The following is a 5984-nucleotide window of genomic DNA, read 5'->3' as shown; positions in this document are numbered from 1 at the left end:
CCTCCCCTTCCCCTCTCCCTGCCCTTCCTCCCGCTCCAAGCCCGGATCCCCTTTCGCCCCTCCTCTGTCCCACAGCCGCAGCGGCGCCGGCTCTGGGGTGTTGGAGAAGATGAAACAGGAAAGCCTTACAAATATGATTGTCTGGCAAAAGATTTTGAGAATATGGAAACTATAAGCGAGATTGAAATGAAAGCAAGCTATGAGATCCCTTAGTTACTGAACAAAGGGAAAACAACGGTGTGGCCGCTGAAAGTAATCCCCTTTTGATGGAACAATTCCTTCTGCTTGCAGGCAGGCCCGAGGGTCAGAGCAGCCCCTACTGAAGGGGACCACAGAGGAGTTTTTAGGGTTTAAAATGTAGCACAGTATGGTAATGTAATGATTCTTATAGGTGGTATGAAAATGCTGTAGGATTTGTATCTTGTACTAGATTGGTTAGTGAGAATCAGAATATTCAACACAGAAGAAGATTTATTATATTGTAATGGGAACTTTGCTGTTTTAGCTCTTACCTCTCTTACTCTTGCTCTTACCTCTTGTCTCCTAGCTCTTGCCTTTGATGCTCTTACCCCTTTTACTCTCTTACGGTTTTACTCTCTGGCCTTCTCATCCTCTCTCCCCCTCTCTTCTCTCGGGCCTGCTCCGAGCTGTGGCTGCAGCTCCAAGCAGGGCCCTGCACCCAGGCCTTTGCAATAAACCCCAATCCCAGCAGGGCCCTGCACCCAGGCCTTTGCAATAAACCCCAATCCCAGCAGGGCCCTGCACCCAGGCCCTTTGCAATAAACCCCAATCCCAGCAGGGCCCTGCACCCAGGCCCTTTGCAATAAACCCCAATCCCAGCAGGGCCCTGCACCCAGGCCTTTTAAATAAACCCCAATCCCAGCAGGGCCCTGCACCCAGGCCCTTTGCAATAAACCCCAAATCCCAGCAGGGCCCTGCACCCAGGCCTTTGCAATAAACCCCAAACCCCCGCAGGGCCCTGCACCCAGGCCCTTTGCAATAAACCCCAATCCCAGCAGGGCCCTGCACCCAGGCCCTTTGCAATAAACCCCAATCCCAGCAGGGCCCTGCACCCAGGCCCTTTGCAATAAACCCCAAATCCCAGCAGGGCCCTGCACCCAGGCCCTTTGCAATAAACCCCAATCCCAGCAGGGCCCTGCACCCAGGCCCTTTGCAATAAACCCCAAGTTCCACGACCTGGCTGCAGAGATCTCTCATCTCTGTCCATCCCAACCGTGCTACCCCCATCAATCCTGCACTGGGGCAGGGGGGGAAACCCCCAGAGTCCCCAGCGATGGGCAGGGGGCTCAGGGCTCGAGGATTAAGATGTACTTGTGTGATAAATAGGTATGATTCGTGCTGTTAAAAATTGAAACAGTAATCAATATTGATACGGTAATTAATATTTGAGAATAATAAAATAGTTAATAGCTAAAAGTTGTAATGCCGAAGAAGAGAGGGAAAGGAGGGGCTCCACCCACCCCCCCTTCCCCAGCAGATGTTCTCAAGGACCACAGGAAAGAAGCTGAAGATACAGTTGCTAAAAATGACCAAGAACCTGGTTGGGTCCAAGAAAATGCTAATTATAAGGGACTTATTGCTTTGATATGTAGATGCACTGATACGTTAGTCTTGGCTTACATTGTACTGGCTTGGTGTGCATGTGTAACCCAAAGGTGAATTAAAGGAAAACGAAGAAGACTACAGGGCCTTCATCAGTGACGACCCCCAAAGACTTGTGTGACCACCAAACCGAGTGGTGGCGCGTGCGTGGTAAAGGTGGTGAGGAGGGCGGAGACAGAAAAGTGACGAACTGAAAATAGGAGGAGATGGCATTGACACACGGCATATAAGGGGTGACTTTCACCTGGCAAGCTTGTACGTGAAGTGGCAAGGGTCATTGAAACCTGCCCTCCGTACCCCGTGGTTGTTTTTGCTTATGCGCTATTATTTGAACCAAATTATCCCTTGTTTATACATTTTTTAAACTATTTAATTTAAATTGTTACTATTTTTAATATTTTTTGGCCTTTTTATGATGGGATAATTGGGCAAACATAACACTTGTAATTTTGTTGTTATGTCTAGGCTCTGAAGCAGGATTTGTCATTGTTGTGGAACCAAGATTTGTCAGGACCCAGGACATCCCTCTGGCTGTCCTGAGCAGCCCAGACCCCTGCCAGGGGGCTCAGAGACCCTGGCACAGAGCCCAAAATGCCCCTGTGGTTTTGATTATGACCCATGGAGCATATTACCAATCCGGTATGAAGATCAGCAAGCCACAACACTTTAGGTAGCATATTGGTGAAGCTATTACAGGATGGAAAAGTAGATTTTAGGGTTTTTGGTATGGGGGTTCAGTAGGGAAGATGGTGGGAACTGGATGTGTCCAGCTTTCTCCTTCTTCTTCTTGGCCTCCATCTTCTGCTGTGGTGTTGGCACTTACAGATTGGTTTAGAGTAGAAGCTCACTGTCTAACATAGGTGATAGATATTGGAAAGTAATTGTAAACATTGTATATGTCGTTTTTAGTATAAAGACATAACACAGCCCTGGGGGAGGCAGAGTGCCTGGAACTGTCTTGCTGAGCTCACCTTGGCAGGACAGGAGAAAATTTTTTATAGATAAGATAAAATAAACAACCTTGAGACTGAGAAATGAAGAGCCCTGACTCCTTCTTCAAGCACCAGACTGGGAAAAGAGACTTTGGAACTTTTCTCAGGGTCACTCTGACCAGCCAGAGATCCTGACAAAGATTAACCAAGGATTAATACAGAAATAGATGTTCTAATCTATCCTTGCAGTTCTGCTGGTCCCTAGGAAGGCTGGTGGGTGATTTATGTCCGTGTTCAAATATTTAAAGCAACAACAAATAGTCCCACACTTTATATTTCAGATAAACAATTTAATGGCATCTTCACATTGGTTTCACAATCTTATAACGTGCATATTTTACTCCTTGTGAAGCTGAAATCTTTTTAAATACAAGTAATTCTACTGAAATTTTAGAAGTTTCGAAACCATTTTAACATACTGAAAACAAAACAGTCTAAAAAGACAGGTCTAACAGCCATTAAAATGCAGGAAAAAGCAAGAGGACTTCAGGTAAAAGAACATTCATTTAACAGCTACATTTCTTCCACTAAGTAGTTATATGTTAAGGAAAACAGAGTAAATGTAAAAGAACAGAAGTTCTTTGAAACCAGAATTTCTAATTTCTAAGCCAGAAGCAGCTTTGAAACAACTTTCTGTGTAGTTCTATTTATTTCCAAATTTAAAATTGGCTAATTTGTGTCCCAACATTTTGAAGCACAAGGGAGGAAAGGTGGAAGATGCTCTGCAGGGGTTGCAGTTATAGATCTATAAAGTTTATATGTGTAAAGGAATGAACACAGTATTAAACACACTGAGTATGACAGAAAAATGCAACAAAGCACCAACTCTGAGAGAAAAACAGCCCTGCAAGCAATGCCAGGGCACTGGGCATTTCTGGATTTTAAGCAAAGAGCATCTTTACAGCATCTTTACAGCATCTTTAATTTTCCTTTTCCTGTCCATTTTGGAGAGCACAGTCCAGCCCGCCTCGCGCATCCTCCTCATGGTTTTGAGTTTCAGAGCAGAGCCTGGAGATTTCACACTGCATGGAGCTGGGCTCTAGGAAGGAAAATAAAGCCATCCTTTCGTTTCTGTAAACAATCTGATTAACTGCTTGGTTTAATCTTAGGAAAGGCTAACATACCTTTTTTGGTGCTGTGGAATGTAACTGTGAAGCTTGTGGATAATCTTTGTACAAATTTTTAAACATTTCTTCTTCCGAGACTATGCTCTAATAAATTAAAAAGTTACTTAGTCACACTATATTAAAAATACTTTTTCTTTCCCCCTAAGGATATTAGACTATGAAAAAAAAGATGTCATTATGAGGCATAACAGTTCAATAAAAAGAATGTTAATTATATACATACAATGACAATTCCAGAAAGAACCAATAAATTAAAAATATACACATAAATATTGGCTGGAATGTGGAAGCCCAAACTCTTTATTTCCATTCTCAGCCCCAGCAGTGAGAGCTGCTCAGAGCTGCTCAGCACATGATTTGTTCTCTGGCTCTTACCAGGAGGTCAGTGTGCTCAGAGCTGTCTGACTCAGTGTCCAGCTGCACAAGCACTTTCTGCTTTTTCCTGCTGCTCTGCCCTGCAGGCAGGTTTGTGCTTCTTCCACTCTGCATTTTATCCATTGGAGGAGTCTTTATAACACATGTCTGGGAAAGAAAATGTTTCTCTTTTTAGATTATATTTTATGGGGTAAGTATGGAATCTAAAGCCAAACTCAGGACCCAGTTGACAGTCTGAGTGTCCCAGAATTCACCTGAGAGAAATGGTGGAACTCTGATCTTTCCATCCAAACATGAAGCAAAGACCCAAACAAAGTGGGGTGGGGTGGAAATATCATTTTTTATATTATTTTTGTTGCCAAATGAGGAGAATGAAGGGGAAGCTATGGAAGAGCTGAGTTTCATGGCACATGGTATTTAAGTTCTCCGTGCTTATCTGCAGAAATTCAGGTTATTCTGAACTGTAGCCACTACATTGGACTCTATCAAACATCAAAGAAAATGGGAACAAAACTGCAGGAAAAGGCTTTCAGAGAAAGATTGATAGCTACATCAAGATTGGTGTTATTTAAAATAGTCTTTTCACTAGAAGTGAAACTGAGAAGCATTGAATGGTCCAGTGCAGTCCTTTTTTAGACAGATAACATCAAAATGGTGCTGGATTCCATTGTTCCAATGTGAAAACCACAAGTGAACTCCTGACAGGGAAGAAGGGTGAGTTCTGCAATCAGGACTACTTTGATACTTTGACCATTTTTACAGCTGTATCAGCTTTTTTTTCTTTCATAGAGGAGAAGTGCCTTTACAAATGGACACTTTTAAAGACTAAGTAAATCAGTTCTAGAGACATTAAAAAATCAACAACTGAGCAAGAAAAATTACACACTGGGAGAGCCCTTCCAGAAACTGCTGTCTAATATCTCCATGGAATGGTGTGACCCTTTAAAATCCCTTCTTGTCCCAGGGGGAAAAAAATCATCTACAGAGAAGTAAGAAATATAGGCAGAAAAATGCAACAAGAAAAATTCACTGTTAGGAGTTACAAAACTTCAATGTTGGACTGCCCAAGAGGCTTCCTGTACTGAAGGAGGCATTTTTTATTTTTATTTTAATTTTTGTTTATTTCAGGAATATAATTTGGAGATTTTCTATTTTTACATGAATAGATTCACTGTATAGATCTAAACAAGGTTTAGGAGTCAGGAACATAAATTTGTATTTTCTATAATTTAAAAAGATTGAAGTCAAAAGCATTCCAATGTCTTTTGTTGAATGCAAATAAATTCTCATGGCACTTCAATTGATTCTACAAATGTAAATATTACCAAATTGTAGAAGCAATTAAAAAGTTAAAGTTACCTTGTGTTTCTTTTCACTGTCAGGAATCACACTGCCAGAGTGCTCTTTTACAAGATTCTCCTACAAAAGAGTTATGTGACAGCAAGGAAATATTGATTTGAATTCAGTTGTTAAAAATCTTCTTGGTGTAATTACAGAGCACAGTCTACAATCGCAGACTGCTACAAAGTTCACACAAAAATATGACCAGGTTTGGTACAACCCCAGCAATCAAAAGTCACTGAAAAACTTTACAGTTTAGGGAATGTTTTTGCTTTAGCTAGTTAAAATTAACTAAAATAAAGGAGAGTTTTGCTTTGTTGTTTGTTTATTTGTATGTAATCTATAATCACAGACTGTTACAAAGTTCACACAAATACATGACCAGATTTAGCACAACCCCAGCATTCCAAAGTCACTGTTTTTCTGTTCAGTTTCATTTCTTACCCAGCTCCTCCCACAGCACAAGCCCAGGCCACACCTCTCACCCCCGCTGCTCAGTGAAAAAAAAACTCCACCTTTTCTTCCA

General features: G+C 41.9%; 1 long non-coding RNA gene across 2 annotated transcripts; it reads right to left on the bottom strand.

Annotated features, from left to right (window-relative positions):
* Nucleotides 1–2884: 2884 nt before the first annotated feature.
* On the bottom strand, nt 2885–5691 carry LOC134420526 (uncharacterized). Of its 2 annotated transcripts, XR_010028379.1 has the most exons (4): nt 5477–5691; nt 4118–4264; nt 3740–3826; nt 2885–3654 (listed from the first exon to the last, which is right to left on the bottom strand). It is a non-coding gene; the product is annotated as an uncharacterized LOC134420526 (long non-coding RNA). The 2 variants fall into 2 exon arrangements; XR_010028378.1 differs by lacking the exon at nt 3740–3826.
* Between the last annotated feature and the right edge of the window lie 293 nt (nt 5692–5984).

Source organism: Melospiza melodia, chromosome 7 (genome assembly GCF_035770615.1).
Source record: "Melospiza melodia melodia isolate bMelMel2 chromosome 7, bMelMel2.pri, whole genome shotgun sequence".
NCBI classification, from domain to species: Eukaryota; Metazoa; Chordata; class Aves; order Passeriformes; family Passerellidae; genus Melospiza; species Melospiza melodia.
Note: the sequence above shows the minus strand (reverse complement) of the source record. Positions and strands in the feature narration are given on the sequence as shown.